We start from the raw sequence: 19042 nt of genomic DNA, 5'->3' as shown, positions 1-19042 counted from the left end.
GCTCTCCCAAGTCCTAAGCTTCTTCCTGGCTGCCATGTCATTCTCTAGAGCCTTTCCTGTCTTTTGCTTCCACAGCTTTATGTATGCTTCCTTGTTCCTCTTAACTAGCTGTCTTGCCTCTTTTGTCAATCACAGTTCCCATATCCTATTATATTTTCCCTGTCTCAATGGGACAAACCTATCCAGAAATCCACATAATTAGTCCCTAAACATCCTCCACATCACTTCTGTGTTTTTGCTCCAGAGAACATTTGTTCCAAATTTACTCTCCCCAATTCCTGCCTAATATCACTGTAATTACCCCCTTCCCCATTCAAACACTTGCCTACTCCTATTCTTGTCTACAGTCACCTGACCGGGTTCATTATCTGATACGAGATCCAGTATAATCTCTCCTCTAGTCAGCTTGTCCACATACTGTTTCAGGAATCTTTCTTGGACACACCTGACAAATTCTGTCCCATTTATCCCTCTTACAATTAGGAGGTGCCTGTCAATATTTGGGAAGTTGAAGTTTCCCATAACAATAACCCAAAATCGGCCTACTTATCTGCTCCTCAGTACTCGAGGGCTATTTGGGTGCCTATAGGCTACTCCCAATAGAATGATCACACCATTCCTGTTTCTGACTTCCACCCACATTGACTCAGTAGATAATCCCTCCATAACATCCTCCCTTTCTGCAGCTGTGATACTAATTTGTGATTAGTATCACTACCCCCCACCCCAGCACAGCTCAGCAATGTTTGGGATTGATGAGGTTTCCTCTCACTAATGGACCATGCTTTGGTGCCTTATCCATATCCAGTGATGCTATCAAGGGCTTGACCTGACGCATTCTGTGATTGGAACATCTTATTTTGTTATAATAAAGCATTTATTGTTCATTTTGTGAACCATCCACTGGAAAAACATTGTTGTGACTCAAATAGAGTTAAAAGACTGCTGTTTTAATATTCAATATAGCAAAGATTTTTCAGTAATATCAATGAAAATTGTAATATCATCTGAGAAAAAACAAAGTACAGAAGCCTAACTGCAACTACAACCTGTTTCCATAAAGTTTGACCCATAATCCTGCTGTGTGAACAGTTCTGCAATTTGTCAGATTGACAACACCTACAAAGCCTCTCTGTACCTTAGATAGTGGAGGGAACATTTCATTTATCTCTGCATTCATCACTCTGAAATAAGGACTTTCATCACGGCCACGTTAATCATTAATTACTGGCCTGCCATATTCTACAAGTTATCAAACATGTTTGGCAGGCCTGGACCTTTTTTATTGCTGAGAGTAGAAAAGTGCAGCCTTGGGTTCTGTTTAGTTTGCGTGATAATATGAAGCTGATTGGCTGCTATTAACAGCACCACGAAGCAGAGGTCGTAGACTGCCTGTTTACTCTTCTCTGACCTGTTGGGAAACTAAATGAACTGATGAATCTATTGACAATAGGCGTGTACTGACTTTGACTCCTACCTCGGATCGAAGCTGCAAACACATCTTCAAGCTCCTCTCACTTACAGAATGGGCTGCATGAATTGGGATTTGTCAATTATTTCAAATGCTGAGAAAAGCCTGATATATGATGGTGTCATCCATGAAAATTACGGTAGCAGCTAATGCTGTGTTCTCAACAATGTGATCAGTTTGCCATCATAATAAATGCACAAAATGGATAACCCAACTAATTAATTGATTAATTGATTGATTTTTAAATAATTGTGGTGAAAATTTAGTTCCTTGTATCTTGGTTAAGCTTTCATCTCCTTCCTTCAATAATCTGTTTGATTAGATTGCGATCAATAAGAATAGATTCACCACATCATTGATAACTAAGTGCAGATCAATACCAAGTAATTGGAGATACCTTTTCTAGTAGTTAAGTATCACCTAATTTGGGGAATATCAATGTGCAGATCGTTGTTGAAAACCAGAGCCTTCAGTTAGTGAATTTAGAATGTATCACCAGCTCATTTACCATGAGGTTATAAGGGGTGAGTCACAGGATTATCATTTGTAATGTACAATATACTATCAAGGTCACTGTGTTATGTGGTTAAGTCAGTCAAAGTGCACTTGTATTAAACAGTACAGTGACATCTTTAGGTTCAAATTCCATAATGATGTGTATATTTGCACATGGTGGGGAGAATTTTAATGGCTTTCTCCACATGTCCTATACCAATGGTTCTCCACCCTTTTTTTCCATTCACATACCACCTTAAGTAAACCCTTACTAACCACAGAGCACCTTTGGCATAAGATGCCATGGGTGCTCTGTGGTTAGTAAGAGAACTACTATCCTATACTCTCCTTCATAATTATCACCATGAAGCTAAGACAAATGTAATTTCTCTGGGATTGCAGAAACCATATGCTGAGGTTTGCTGGTAGATTGACAAGAGGGTTGATGATTATGAGATACCAGATGAATGATTACATTTTCCAACCCAATTGGAAATCTGCTGGAGAGATGGTTTCAGTGATTTCTGACTCCAGTGGGTTTCCTGTAGTTCTGTTTCATATGAATGGCAGTGATTTTAACACTACTACTCCATTACTTGCTCAAGTGCTGGCAGAGAAAAATGGATGTTGTGTGCACATTGTACCAGGAGGAAGACTGCAGATGCTTTCCATTTTAAAATAAATTGCTTTACAATTGATTTCATAATGGTTTGACCTTACGGGCACAGATATTTGGTATTGCTCATGAAGGAATCAGGATTGGATTAATAATAAATCATTTTAATTTCCTCTTCTCTTACTCTCTTGCTTCCCCAGTCATTCTATCCTTTTCATCTTCTTCCCTTGCCCTTTAACCTTCCATAGTTTCTTTTTGTCAGTTCTTTCATACACGTCTCTCTCCTTTCCCCACAATATCCATAGACCAGGATCATTGACCTGAAGATCTATTCCCATCTCACAATAGCAGGTGAGAATTTAAAAATAAGAATTAAAAAAACCAGTAGATTAACCATAATAGAGAGAAACAATAAGCAGACTCAGGCTCTACACTTTTCCCTGAACACTCATAACTATGTAGCCAAATTGGCCTCCAATGCAATCAATAAATTAATCGATGACACCACCATTATTACCCGGATAAAAGAAATGATGAACCTTCTCTACACCCTCTCCAGCTGGACAATATATTTCCTATGGTGACTAAAGAGAATACAATACTTCAAATATGGCCTCAACACTGCCTTCTACAACTGCCACATAACCTCCCAACTCTGACTGATGAGGGCCCATCTGGCAAAAACCATTTTTACCACTTTATCTACTCCACTTTCAAAGTACTATGTACCTGTACACCTAGATATTTCTGCTCTACAACACGACCCAGATCCTTGCCGTTCACTGTGTAGGCCAGACTCATGTTAGACCTCCAAAAATGCAACACCTCATATTTTTCTATATTAAATTCCAACAACCATTCCTCTGCCCATCTGCACAACTAATTAAGATCCTGTTGTAATTTTTTGACAACTGTCTTCATTATCTACAATACCAAACACTTTAGTGTCATCTGCAAAATTGCCAATCATACCAATCAAACAGACTTGTTTGGATGCATCTGTAGTGAGAATAAACTCACATTGAACGTTAAAATTACTTTGGTACACAAATGATTTCAGGGAATGAAATCATCCATTCTTAACTGGACAGATCTATATGTAATCCTAGACCCACCTACATGATTGACATTTACCTGCTCCAGGACATCTGGGAATGGGAACGAGATGCACATCCCATGAACAAATAAATAAAAAGGGATCTTCTTAATCATGCCCCACTCCAATTTAAACTGGTTTTAATACATTTCCAACCTTTTCTTGACTTATTGAGGAAAATGTGCACCTCAGATATATACTGTATATTTACAGATGTGCAGTGTCAGGATACTTGTGGAATTAAGAATGTTTCAAATGTAAAGGCCTCAACTTTTTAAAGTGTTCAAAGAATGATTAAGTAATCATCTTGTCAGTCAGTTAAATTTATTGAACAATGGACAACCAGGGGAAAAAATCAGCTAGATAAGGAGCAATTATCCTACCTCCCATGCATAACAAATGATTTATCTCCAATACTTTAAGTGTGTCTGGATGATTTATTTCTCCTGCATCTTTAGTGAGGTTTCCCACTTTTCTTTTGATGTGTGTATATTAAGATAATTACAGAGCCATAATGTTTCTATTTGGAAGGGGTTTGAAGCCTAGGGATGTTTTCTACATCTGCTTTGTTATATGACTACTAATCGGCCATGCCTTGAGGGCTGTTGTCTATATCCGCATTCCTATAGTCCTTCATTCTTCACCAGTAGTGAGGGTGGATAGCTGTTTATAACCTGAGAAAAGAAGATGTAACATAACAGCATAACAAACGGCATGCGCCTTTACAGCGCCAGCTATCGGGACTGGGGTTTGAATCCTGCGCTGTCTGTAGTGAGTTTGTACATTTCCCTGCGTTTGCGTTGGTTTTCCCTGGGGGCTCCGGTTTCCTCCCACCGTTCGAAATGTCAATCGGGCGTAAATTGGGTGACACGAGCTCGTGGGTCAAAATGGCCTGTTTTACTGTGTGTCTAAATTAAAACAAGAATGGCCCTGGTTCGACTTGTTGTTTTGTTCTTTTGCTGTACATAAGAACAAATTATAGTCACCTGGTTGATACCTACTCTTGCAATTCCCTTCCAATCTTATGTTCATTCTTCCTTCTCTGTCTTCATGGCTTATCTGAAATGTTAATGGGCTAATAAAATTTAACTTTTGGTGGAGTTATCTATTTTATATGGTGTGTTTAACACTTAATAAGGTAAGATAATTGGATGATGATTGTGATTCTTGCTATTAGCATTTTCTTTCATTTGTTTTACTGCCATTAAACTGAAGCCCAAAGCTTTCTGAAACTTTCTTCTCTCACTACTTCCCCAGTGTTGGGAGGGATACTGCCAGAATAAATTCTTCAAATTAGGGGATGGAGATCTTCAAAGGTAATTCAGCTAGAAAGATCTTCTAGTTAAGTACCTATGACACCAAAAAGCATGTTCTAGGTTTGCCATTTCCATTGCAGTGATATGCTGAGGCCAAGTCAGCAGGAACTAACAATTATATCAAAACCTTTCAAAGCTTGGAGAGAGCAAGATGACAAGTGGCGCATTGCAGAATGAAAACAATCCTGACATTTTTATAACTTTGTCTATAGATACATACTGCTACTCTTACAGGAGAATCTTGCAGAGTATGCAAGATTGGAAATTCGGATAATGAGTAAAAGATTATGTTACCATTTCCCTGCTGTTCAAAGTAAATTTACTTACATTGATAATACCTTTGTTAATCCACTTGTCATAAGGCTACATTGAGAAATTTACTTATAGCTCACTTTAAGTTACAGGCTGGTATCAATCATGATGTTGTCCATGAACTTTAAAAAGCAATACCAGTTTTTCACAGGAAAGGCCACTATTCTATTGGTATCTGTGATTTCCAAATGTTGCCACAGGGTTGGTCTTCAAGTTCCATTTATGTTTAAATAACTAAACCTTGGAGATATTTAAAGCTGCTTTTCCTGGAAGCTGCTGACTTCAGTGAGATGTGGGGCCTGCCTTTATCAGCACAGTTAAGCATGCCATAAATGTTTATGAGTTACTGGTCTGCACCATCATGGGATAGCAGCTGCCAGCAGGTTATCTGCCTCTCCTGTTGAAGGTTGATCAAAGGACAGGTTTGACTGATAAGATTTGCCAGAGCAAAGTATTTTCTTGTTGCCCAGAATGGGTTTTTGCTACTTGCCAGCAGGGGTGTAGGCTCGACTTGAGAAAGGCAAGCAGTAAGATACAAGCCAATTCAATTGATTTAATCTAACTCATTATTTTGCAGATAAAATAAAATGTTTCTTACAGGATAAACTTTCAAAATTTAGAGGAACAATGTACAAGATTTATGTTAACTGGTGTCCAAACCACATAAGATGCCCCATATTGTTATTGATTAAATGTGTTTTCCAAAGAGAAAAGAAGCTGGTCACTGCCCAGAGAAAAAACACTTCGAAATGCTGGAGGAACTCAGCTGGTCTTTCAACGTCCCAGAGAAGGATATTTATGTTTACCTACCTTAAACTTTTTTGATTTACAATGACCTGGATTTCCTCTATTTGAAACTTTAGACCTAATGACACAAAGAGAGCTGGAAGATGCCCCAGACGAAAAGCCTGCCGGTATTTTCACCAGAGCCCTGATACAATGACATTGCTTTGCTGCTTCTACATCAGTGTGTTACACATAGGGAATTATTGGCAGTCTGCCTGATTCTCCATTTTGTGTTTGCAAGGCCAAAGATGTCGAATATCCATCTTTGTGTACGTAAAGAAGAACCTGTGCGAAGTCTGATGTACTCACATATTGTAAAAAATTGATTTTAAGGAGAATTATGAAAAGATAATGCAAGTTTCTTTGTATTGCAGCAATGTGGCGGTGCATAAAAAAATAACGAAAGCAAATATAGGCACAGATTCTCCACTATTCATTGAAACAATTTTTCCATGTCTTGAATCTATGCCACAGGAAATATGGGGATCAACTTTAGTATATAAGCCCCATTCCCAGTAATTAACTGCCAATATACCAGTTAACGTGCCAGTGTGAATGCTCGCAAATTGGCAAGCGGGTATCAGATCACCCCGGGGATGGACCGTCTAGGTAGGGTGTATCATCCCCAGGGTAAGCTGATGCCTGTGCGCCAGTTAGCCCAGTGTGAAAGGGACAGGGGGTATCCTGGGACCAATTAGTGAGGATAGGTGCCCCTCTCCCCGGGATGTCTGGTGGTTAGGGTGGAAGGATGCAGAGAACCAGTTACAGCCGTCCAGCATGAATGGCAAAAATGGCTTCTTTAACCGGTTCATTGAACAGCCAACCTACTGATTAGCCAGTGTGAAAAGATTTGTCAGGCAGAATGAGTAGTGTCTGCTCTGTCACCTCAATGCAGTGAGTAGGACTAGGACTTCTTATTTACGCAATCAGGACATTACCAGGTAGTTGTTAACTGCCAGGGCTGGTATGCAACTTGCCAATTAGGAGGATGAGGAACTGGCAAGGCAACTGCCACTTAGAGGGAGAATGCAACTTCTTGCATGGGATTTATATTTTGATTTAACATTTCATCTGTAGCCAACAGACTCTGGACTGCAGCCATGAATGGTGAGGCAATAGGAAAATATTGCAATAAATGCCCAACTTTTTCCCATCCAATGGGAAACAGGTGCCCAGACCAAAAAGGTAGCACCTTTGGCAGGGCAGATTGTTGCCAATAATAATATCCCGAGCGCTTGACTTTTCAGGTGAAAATTTACCAACTTCATTGGAAGGGCAGAGATGCAGTTCCCTTTCGAAACCCCATCAAGGGAGGGCATTTAAACCCTGCAAAAGGAAACCAGTTGACAGCCAGGGTTCTAGGTCCCTTGTTCTTCATTCTCATTGAAGTCTGAGAAGAGAACCAGTCATCACATGAACATTCTGCCAGTGAAAGAATCCTTTTCAACTGCCACCGGACTCCAGCTTGAGAAGATGGAAATTATAAAACTGATTCGGGCAACAATAAAGTAAAGCTGTGGCTGAAAATATTTAGTTTATGGTGACCATACTCGAGCCTGTGTCAAGCCACTGCCTCCCGCTCACGGGCAGTGTGGAGAGTGGAGCTGAGAGATCCAGCTGATTTTCAGCTCCTTATGTCCTGACGGAGCCTCAGGAGTCTCGTCCTGCCCTCAAATTTGAGATATTCCGACCATTCCCTTGGGATTTGCCAAATATGTTTCCTGGCCAGTGATGTCTCTATAAATCCTAGTGCAATATGTTCAGAGGAAGTAAAAAGTGGCCCATGTTTTGGGCTGAGCCCTTCTGGATGCTGCGTGACCTGTTGAGTTTCTCCAGCACATTTGTGTACTCGACCCTACCATCTGTTAGTTTGCTCTGTAATCCCGAGCTGTCTTCTTCCATCACGATGTGAGGGAATTGACTGCAACCACTGAAGCTCTCGGCTATGAGTAAATTCCTATTTGGGTGACAATTAAGCTGGATTCTTGTCAGAAATACATATAATGATGCTGGAAATAGATATTCAGAAGGTCAGGTGGCATGTGTGGAGTGAAAAGCAGGTAACTTTTCACAATAAACTCCTTTTGGGCTCATTTTGTTTTCAAATGAAATTCTGAGATCTCTTGGGCCATCACCACTTTGGTGTTGCTGTGGTTTTCAGTCAGATCAGAGGTACAAAAAGAAGACAAAGTGAAAGGCTAAACTTAACTAAAAACAGAAAATGCTGCAGTTGCCCAACATGTTCCACCACCTTGAAAGATCAGTTGTGTTTCTCTCTGTGGGCATTGTGCGACCAGAGTGAGGTGCCTTGAGCATTTTCTGCTTTTATTAACCAGTAGGAACTGAGGCTGCCTAAGGGAAAGGAAACACTGATATGATCCTGTGAAGTCAGCTCTGTATTGCAGCTCTCCTACCAGGAGAACATGTGGAGCACGTGGGTTTGGTGCAATCAGCATAATTACATTTTTAAAAGTTTCCCGAAAAGAAACACCCTGATTAATGCAGACAGGCCATATCGTAGACTGGACAAGAACGAATCTCAGCACAAATTATTCTGTTTTAAACTGAAATCTACATCATTCAGTCAGACATCATTCTTCATTTACATCAGTTTCATATGTTACTTTTTAAATCCTTAATCATGCGAAGTGTTATCGGCACATCCAATTTATCAAAGGATCTCTGAGGATGAATTCTGTTTGAAGTGTGGGGACTGTTGTAGGGAACCATTGCACTTCATGAATGGGGATGGGGCTGTGGAGAAATGACTAGCAAGTGAGATGTCAGTCAGTGCTCTGGAATGACACCCTCTTCTTTGTTGTCAGCATAAATAAGATATATTTATATGATGGCTTTAGCTTTATAAAACATTTTAGAGGAACATCCTAGATAATTTTGACACCAAGCTACACATTAACCCAGGGGTGACCTGAAACTAAGCTTTAAGGAGAGAGCCGAAGAGGCAAAAGGTTTAACAATAAGTATTAAGCCCTAGGTAGGTGAAAAGACAATTGCCAGTGACTATAAAGTGCTCCCATCAAGTCTTTCTCATTGGCTTGAACAGTCCAAAAAATGATGCTTTGGTGTAATAATTCGTAAAATGTCTCTAAAAATTACATCATCAAAACATATGTGGTGGAAGACAAAAGACATTTTAATGATTTTATTTTATGCAAATGTTCCAACTATTTGCAGCCAATTCCCTCAAAACTTCTTTCTCATTTACAATAACATAATTTCTAATGATGACATGTACCAATGAAATCTCGACTGTTACATTAAAGCAGCATGGTTCATAAAGGAATGAAAAGGGGAACCCAGTGGGAGCTCACTAAACTGAGAAATCATTTAATGCTCCAGGCGCTATAATTCACCTAAGATAATTGTTTCCTAAACATTATCATCTAAAATTGCTGTCAACAAATTTCTCTCCTTAATTTGAGAGTAATTGGCTTTTACAATGTTGTAAAAAAATATTGACAAGGCCTGAATTGCTTTGGCCACTCTTCACTCCACTTAGCTTTTATCAATGTGGTATTATTATTTGACACTTTTGCACAGACAGATTTGCAAAATTGCTAGAGCTTACAAGGAATATACAAATTGAAGATTAGTGTAACAACTCTGCATCCCCACTAAAAGGTAATTAGATTGACTGATGTGGCTGTAAAGTTTTACATTTTTATCGTAGAGCCTTGTCTTCAGATTTTACAGCGTCATTTATGCCATTATTAATCCATCAAAAGCAGGCCTATTGTTTTTGAAATAAAAGTCTCCATGTTCTTGATATTCAGTTATTCATGAGAAACCGGACAAACTCCATTTATGCCGTTAGTCAAATTGGTGGAAACTTGATACCCAGACCTGAATTTCGCAGAAATAATCGGCCTCACTCTCGCTGTCAATTAAAAGAAGAAGGAATTTGAATGGCCACTCATTCAACAACTTTCAGCAAACCAAGATTAGAACAAGGTTTCCACGAAGACACAAATTAAAGTACAATGTATGTTAAATTTGAGATCAAGCAGCTAAAATTGCAACAGGAATACAATGTGATTTCCAATGGTCTTCAGGTTTCTGAATCATTGGGTTCTCTTCCAGGGAATGTGGGACCTGTTTTGATGGAATGGTTTTCATCTGAACTGGAGTTGAGCTAGTGTCCTTGCAGGAAGGTTTGTTAGTGCTGCTCTGGTGGGTTTAAATTAGGTTTGCAGGGGACGGGAACCACAGTGCCAGAGGAGTGGAGGAGGGAAGAGATGATGTGAGAACTGCATGCACTGATATTTCTACAGCCAAAATAAGCAAAAAAAAGTTTGCGTAGAAGGTTGTACATGGTGGAAATGTTCTCAGGTGCATCTATTTCAAGGCAAGTTTAGTTTAGTTTATTTATTTATAAAGCACATTTAAAACAATTTACATTGATCAAAATGCTGTGCAGATCAAATGTAATGAGTATTGTAGTAGGAAAGGCAAATGAACTAAGAGTGTGGATTGGCATGTGGAATTATGACATTGTGACCATTAGTGAAACTTGGTTACAGGAGGGGCAGGACTGAGAGCTCAATGTTCCAAGTTTCCATTATTTTAGATGCACTAGAAACAGGGGGGGGGGGGGTGGAATGAAAGGGGGAGGAGTGTCATTGCTCATCAGGGAAAATATCACAGCTGTGCTCAGGCAGGACAGAGCAGAGGGGTTGTCTACTGAGGCTATGTGGGTGGAGCTGAGGAGCGAGAAAGGTATGACCATTGTTATGCCTCAAACCAGCAACAACAGAAAATGCAATTCAAAAGGATAAATTTTAACTCTAAATTTATTAATTACTATTAACAATAACATCTTAAACCAATTAGCTCCACTGTAAGTAACCATAACAAATGTACAAATAAAAGGACGTCGTATTGAATGTTGGAGAGAGAGAAAAATGACTGATGTTGAGTTGCCGTAAGCTTATGAATCCTTTTTCAAGGCCTCCTTAGATGATGTCCATTGGTCTAAAATTGTGGTTTTTAACCTTTTATTAACATATGAGGCATCTGCCTTTCACACAACTCTCCTGGTTGGTCTCCACCACTCCAACTGCTGGAGTTCTGTTGCTCCAACTGCCATTCTGAATATTTCATTCTCTCTCTGTCTGCACAGCTCGACCCAGCTGCATCACAAGTCGTCACAAAGAGTTCCCAGCAGAATTCCATCCTTTATGTTGACAGTCCACAGTCCAAAAGGTCAGTCCATGGTCCATAACACCACACTCAAGGGGTGTACCATAGATCACCCAATAGTCAACAAAAATTGGAGGAACAAATCTGTAGAGAGATAGTAGACAGCAGCTGGAAACATAAGGTTGTGATAATAGGATATTTATTTTTACACGTATTGACTGGGCCTCCCATACTGTAAAAGGGGAGTTTATCAAATATGTTCAGGAAAATTTTCTAAAGCAATATATAAAGATACCAAGTCAAGAGAATGCAAAACTGGACCTCCTTTTAGGGAATGAGACAGGACAGGTGACAGAAGTATGTGTAGGGGAAGATTTTGGGTTCAATGATCATAATGCCATTAGTTTCAAGTTAATTATGGAAAAGGATAGGTCTGGGCCTTGGGTTGAGATTCTAAATTGGAGAAAGGCTAAATTTGAAGAAATGAGAAAGGATTTAGAATGCATGGATTGGGACAAGTTGTTTTCAGGCAAGAATGTGTGAGGTAAGTGGAGGACCTTCAAAGTTGAAATTTTAAGAGTACAGAATTTGTATGTTCCTGTCAGGATTAAAAGCAAGATTAGCAGTAATATGGAAATCTTGGTTTCCGAGGGAAACAAGTCTAGACATCATGGAGCAAATGAGGTTCTTGAAGAGTATAGAAAATGCAAGAAAAACCTTAAATAAGAAATCAGGAAGGCTAAAAGAGGACATGAAGTTGCTTTGGCATATAATGTGAATGAAAATCCAAAGGATTTCTACATGTATATTAAGCAATAGGGACAAAATAGGACCCCTTGAAGATCAGAGTGGTCGGCTTTGTATGGAGCCAAAAGAGAGGGAGGAAATCTTAATTTTTTTTCCATCAGTATTCATTCAGGAAATGGGTACAGATTTATGGGAAGTAAGGAAAATAAGCAGTAAGATCATGGAACCTATACAGATTAAAGAGAAGGAAGTGTTTTCTGTCTTAAATTAAATAAGGGCAGATAAATTCCTAGGTCCTGACAAGCTATTCTCTCAGACCTTGAGAGAGGCTAGTGTAGAAATTGCAGGGGCTCTGGCTGAAATATTTAAAATGTCTTTAGCCTTGGGTGTGATGCCAAAAGATTGGAGATTAACTCATGTTGTTCCATTGTTTAAAAAAAGCTCCTAAAGTAACCCTGGAAATTATAGGCCGGTGAACCTAATGTCAGTAGTAGGTAAATTATTTGGATTAGGGATAGTCAACATGGCTTTGTGCATGGTAGGTCATGTTTAACCAATGATTTTCAAGGAGGTTACCAGGAAATTTGACCAAGGAAAGGCTGGGGATGTTGTCTATAAGGACTTTACTAGGCCTTTGACAAGTTCCCACAGGACAGATTAGTCAGGAAGGTTCAGATGCTCGGTATTCATGGTTAAGTAGTGAACTGGATTCAACAATGGCTGGATGGGAGAAGCCAGAGAGTAGTGGTGGATGATTCCTTCTCATCATGAGGCCTGTGACTAGTGGTTTGCCTCAGGGATCGGTGCTGGGACCATTGTTGTTTGTTGTCTATATCTATGATCTGAATGATAATGTGGTAAATTGGATCAGAAAGTTTACAGATGACACTAAAATTGGAGGCATTGTGGACAGCAAAGAAGGTTTTCAAAGCTTGCAGAGGGATCTGGACCAGCTGGAAAAATAGGCTGAAAAATGGCAGATGGAATTTAATGCAGACAAGTGTGAGGTGTGCATTTTGGAAGGACAAACCAAAAAAGGACATACACTGTAAATGGTAAGACATTTACAGAGGAATGTGGTAGAGCAGAGCGATCTGGGAATACAGATACATAATTCCCTGAAAGTGGTGTCAAGGTGGATAGGTTTGTAAAGAGAACTTTTGGCATATTGGCCTTCATAAATCAAAGTACTGAGTATAGGTGTTGAGATGTTATGTTAAAGTTGTATATATTGCATTGGTGGGGCCATATATGGAGTATTGTGTGCAGTTTTGGTCACCTAACTACAGGAAAGATGTCAATAAGATAGAAAGACTGCAGAGAAGATATACTAGGATGTTGCCCGGACTTCAGGAACTGAGTTACAGGCCAAGGTTAAACAGGTTAGGACTTCATTCCCTGGAGCATAGAAAAATGAGGAGAGGTTTGATAGAAGTATTTAAAATTATGAGAGGGACAGACAGAATAAATGTAAACCAGAGGATGTGGGTTAAGAGTGAAAGGGGAAAAGTTTAGGGGGAGCATGAGGGGGAACTTCTTCACAGAGAGTGGTGAGGGTATGGAACTAGCTTCCAGATGAGGCTCCATTTTAATATTTAAGAATAATTTGGAAAGTATATGGATGGGAGAGGAATGGAGGCAGGTCAGTGGGACTAGGCAAAACACACGAGAAGGGCATAAGGGGCCTGTTTCTGTGCTGTAGTGGTCTGTGGTAAGAATGAAAATAGTTCTAAGTTTCTGTGAATTAAAAATTTTAATTTTAATTTAATTTAATTTGGACAAACAGCATGGTAATAGCCCATTTTGGCCCATGAGTCCATGCCACCCAAGTTACACCAAATTATTCTACAACCCCCATACATTTTGAGTTGGGGTAGGAAACCAGAGCCACTGGGGAAACCCATGCAGACACAGGGAGAAGGTACAAACACCTTACAGATAGCACAGTATTTGAATCCCAGTCCCGATCAGAATGGTTCCAGCCGCATGGAGGATTATGGATAAGGAAAACGGCCATTGGTCCTGCACTCCTGCATTGAGCCGTTGCCGTGAACTGGAGTGGCACATCCCGGTAGCAACCCCCCCTCCATTCGCGGCAGCGGCACATTGCGACATCTCTTCCAATCTTGGCAGCACCTCTCCCTGTTCACGGTAGCGGCAAGTTGCAGCAGCACCCCCCGATCATGGAAGCATCCCCCCCCATCCACAGCAGTGGCACATTGCAACAGCACCTCTCCCCATTCACAGCAGTGGCAAGTCACAGCAGCACTTCTCCCCCATTTGAGGAACCCCCCGATCATTGAAGCACCCTCCCCCTATCTGTGGCAGCGGCACATCAAGGCAAAGTCATGACAGCATCCTGCATCGAGCCAGCCAGGGGTTTGTCTGTGATGCACATATGCAGGCGCTGACATCACTAGAGTAACCGGGTCCAGCATTTCCCCTTTCAAATTGCTGTAGGAAGACTCCTAGATAAGTTTTACTGAGTTCCCTGATCACCTCTGAGATGGGTCTGGGATTTGGTTGGGTTTTCCCTGGGTTGACGCAGTTGGACTCTTTCAAATAGCCATGTACTTGGGCTGACAACCAAGCAAATTGCCCGGTTAACCCCATTTTACATGGCAATTTGAAAGGGCCTAATGATCTTTGCATCCTCCCTAGCCACATGAGAGGTACTGGAAGACTGGAGAATGGCAAATGTAGCCCCCTCGTTTAAAAATGGTAAGGAGAGAATTCTGGAAATTATAGACCAGTGAGTCTTACATCAGCAGTTTGCAAATTATTGGAAAGGATTCTTAGGGACAGGATTTACGAGCATTTAGAAAAGCATAGTCTTCTCAGGGATAGTCAGCATGGCTTTATAGGGGGCAGGTCATGCCTCACGAGCCTAACTGAACTTCTCGAGGAGGTGACAAAGAAGTTGATGATGGTAGGGCAGTGGATATGGTGTACATGGATTTTAGTAAGACTAATTCAGAAAATTATGAGGCATGGGATTCTTGGCTGCCTGGATTCGGAATTCGTTGGTGTCATAGGTTACAATATTGTGGGCTGAAGGGCCTGAACTGTTCTATGTACTACCTTCATTGTGTTGGCATCTTGGAGCCTAATACAAAAAGCACCATAAAGATAAAAGAAGAATTTGCATTTGCAAAACATTTTAGGAAAATAAGAATATAACTTGTACAAACAATATGGTACATTCATCAGAAAAGGTTCAGTATTGACAAAAAAAAACCTGCTGCAAGTATTAAAATAAAAATTGCTCAGAACACTTAGAATAGGTTTTCATCAACAAAAATGGTTTGAATCTTTGCTGGGGGGGAAGGGATAATCATAAACTGTAACCATTCATTGCAAAGTAAGAATGTGTGAGATTTGAAGCTTCATTTCTACTTAGTTGGATATTCATCTACTTTTGATTTTTGTTTGTATAAACCATGCTAAAAATAGCACACTTTTATCTGCAATTATCTTTATTTCTTGAATGCATTTGTTGAGTGGTGTGATTGACTGGAAACATGGGCTGAATTGAAACTCACTTATTTAGTGGAAAGCAGGTTTGGAAGCATTTAGAAAAGTGAGTAGGAATGGTGGGGATGGAGGGGATATGGAGGGGTGGGAGTGGAGTGCAGAGAGGTGGGTGGGTCATTTGCTGACCGACATCTAGTCCCAATCCTGCTGATTACAATTTTAAAATTGCTGCCAGCAAGAATTCTCATTTAAACAGAATACTGTTTTACTCAGTGCTATGTACTTGATCATTTTTCTTTGCTGGAAGGGAACAGGACCCATGAACATTTCCGACTTAATCATACTACTTGATGATTCAATCTGGTACTTTCAGTAGTATGAATGGAGCAATGTTCCTGTAGTAAGGGGCATGACATCATTCCTTTGCTACAATCCCACTGGATGTCGACCCAAAAAGTCCACAATTCTTTATCCTTCTCTGTGCGGTTATCTGTGTCTTCACGTTTTGCATCAAGGACCAGAGAACACTGTTATGAGCCCAGGGAACCCCAAAACACAGCAGCAATAAATATTCACCAAGATAAATGGTTACTTAAGCAAATGTTGCTTTTAATTATCTTTCAACATGAAAACAGAATCACACTTTAACTACTAACTAAACTAGCAAAACTTAACCCCCTTCTAATTCTAAGCACACGTGTGTGTAATGTGTGTGTAAGTTCTGAAAAGTTATTTGATTCACAGTTCAATCTCACTTCTCATTCCTCCAAGTTCACTGGTTGCAGGCAATTCTTATACTGGGCACAGAATTTAACATTTATAAAGTTCACCAGGTTTTGGATCTTGAAAGGTTAAATGGTTACCACTCAGGAAGGTTCTTGTCAGTTTTCAATGAGAGATTTGTTGATCACTGGAAACCCACAACTGATTCCATTTAATCAGCCACTTCAGCGTCTTGCCGAAGAAACTTTTCCCATCAGGGTTTTCCGGATGATAACCTCTTTCTTTCAGGTCACCACAAAATTCCTTTTTGTTTCCCTTATTTCAAGTGAAACATTAGACAGCCAGTCCTCTCCTCTTGTATGAACCACAAGGATTTTGACCAGGCTGAACTAAGCACTGACAACACGTCTTCAAAATGAGTTTTCCACAAGCTTGCCAACTTGTCCTGTTCCAGTTCCAGCTGCTGCTGCTGAACTGTAAAACTGCAGAACTGAATTCTCTCTCTCCAGCTCACTCAGAAAAAAGCCTCTTTTACTCTCACTGCTTGCAAAACCACATGACCCTCTTAGAACAGCAAGCAGCACTCCCAGATAGCCTACAGCTCCAAACCAACTCCTCCGAGTTCTTTCATCTATTGCTTTTCAAAACAACAATTCATTAGTGAAGTCCGTTGGGCACTCTTCAAAGGTTTTGCAAAGTTTCTCGGAGCTGACCTGTCTGGCTTGAGCAGAGCTGCAGTATTTTAAATGAGGTCTATTTTGAAGTGTTTGTATGTGACCTACACTAAAAAAAAAACCTGCCCCAATTTATCTCCCAAAATCATATCTATAATCTGTCACAACATTATTTTGTTGGAGTGCACTTGTACAATCAGATGACAATAAACTTGATTTGTTGCTGCTTGATTTGCTGAGTTTCTCCAATGGATTTTTTTTCCTCTGGAATATCACTGGGGAGACTGCTCTGTGTTGTCATGGGAGTGTCCATTGCAAACTCTCCATCACAGAACTCTCCCATGACAGCCGATACCAGGTCCTGACCCCAGCAAGTGAAAGTGAGCATCAAATATTCAGCTGCACCTAGTGTCTGAGGTTTACAGTGGCAGATCAAAGGATAAAATGATTATGGGTACATCATGTGATCACCCCAGAGTCCACGTGTAAGAGTGCATGATAATGTTCAAGGCCATTGCTAATTTTAATGTTGATCTCAGTGGAGTAAAAGTTAGGATTTCTTTGTCATGGTGGAGGTGGACCAATAGTTGAAGACTGGCTCACTCATTAAGATCTTTTTCTTTTGTGACCAGGCAAGGAAGTGCAGACCTTCACTGCCACAAATTCCAGCTTACCAAAATGCCAAAGCCCTATTGTATCCTCCTTGTCCTCACTGTGAGCTCAGGCAGTGGATACTGCTACCTGCTAACTTTCTAGCTACTTTCCAGCCTGTAGCACCTTGACTAAGCAACGGGTAGCTGGAGTGGGTCAAGCAGCATCCATGGAGAGAAAGAAAAGGTCTATCATACAATTTTGGTCAGGTTTGTTCTTGAGTTTCTACCTCAACTTGAAATCAGCTGAGTTGATGTTTTCCTGCCTGGAAGGAAACTGTTTTGCCAAGCCATTAAGAGAGTTGGCAGTGAAATAATTCTTTGGTTCAGGTAGGAAATCACTTCTGATTATTTGATGTCAAACATTGTTGTCATAAAGGAATAAAAGTGGGACTCTGATGTTCTGAGAATAAAATGATGTGGCTGTGGCTTATAAAGTCAAGCAATAAGTTAAAACATATTATATCTAACTCCAACACATGAATATTCTATGGAGAAAACCATAATTGAAGGATTAGGGGCAGTTTTGATCTCCTTACCGAAGAAAATATTTACCCTAAAGGTAATAAGATATGAACTGTTGGACTGGTTCTAGGGTGGCAGATTGGTCATTAGAGGACAGAATTAGGAGACTAACATCATAAAGGGCCTCCATCACCCTTGTCATGCTGTCTTCTCGTCTCTACTTTCAGGCAGGAGGTACAGAAGCCTGAATTCAACACTTCGAGGTTCAAGAATACTTTTTTCCAAACAACGATCAAGTTCTTGAACCTTCCCTTGCTAGACAAAGGCTAACCATAAACTACTCTGGGACCAAAATATCTGTCTGCCCCTTTTTTCATGCATGGAGTGAAGAGTTTGTACGTTCTTCGTGGGTTTCCCCGAGTGCCCTGGTTTCCTCCCACCCGCCAAAAATGTACGGGTTGATAGATTAGTTGGCTGTAATTGGGTGGCATGGGTTTAATGACCAGAGTCAGTTCTACCATGCTATAAATCAATTTTTAAAAATTAAAGACTGCAACTGGGAATATTTATTTATCTATCCTTTTATGTTTATTATTTATTTTCCAACTGGACATATTCTGGTCTTTTATTGCAGTTGTTGTATCTTATGTATCTGTGTGGCTGCAGCGAGTAAGAATGTTGGAGAATCTGTACATTGTACCTCTTTATATGATAATAAACTCTCATCACATCTCATCTGTTCTCTGGAGTTTAGAAGAATGAGAGGAGATTGTATCAAAACCTGCCCATTTCTAATAGGGCTCCACAGGCTGAAAGCAGGAGGGAGCTTCCTTAACTAGGAAAATGAAAACCCAGGTGATAAGTGGTGGAATGTTTAGGAATGAACTCAGAAATAAACCTCTCTCAAAGTGAGTCGAACCTTTGGAAGTCCCTTTGAAAATCAATCACTGAACCAATTTAAAGCAGAATATTAAGGGATTCAAGGAAAAACAACACTGAAAGAGAGGATTCATACTCTCACTGAGCCGTGGACCATGTTCTAAAGGCCAGATGGCTC

At 40.2% G+C, this 19042-nt stretch overlaps 1 long non-coding RNA gene across 1 annotated transcript in view; it reads left to right on the top strand.

Moving 5' to 3' along the window:
• LOC138740118 (uncharacterized) overlaps positions 1-18537 on the top strand; it is a 29836-nt gene extending 11299 nt beyond the window's left edge. Inside the window, exons 2-3 of the long non-coding RNA XR_011342684.1 lie at positions 11233-11315; positions 18213-18537. This is a non-coding gene — a long non-coding RNA (uncharacterized lncRNA). The remainder of the gene's footprint in view (positions 1-11232; positions 11316-18212) is intronic.
• Positions 18538-19042: the final 505 nt, after the last annotated feature.

The sequence above is a fragment of the Narcine bancroftii genome, chromosome 7, assembly GCF_036971445.1.
Source record: "Narcine bancroftii isolate sNarBan1 chromosome 7, sNarBan1.hap1, whole genome shotgun sequence".
NCBI classification, from domain to species: domain Eukaryota; kingdom Metazoa; phylum Chordata; class Chondrichthyes; order Torpediniformes; family Narcinidae; genus Narcine; species Narcine bancroftii.
Note: the sequence above shows the minus strand (reverse complement) of the source record. Positions and strands in the feature narration are given on the sequence as shown.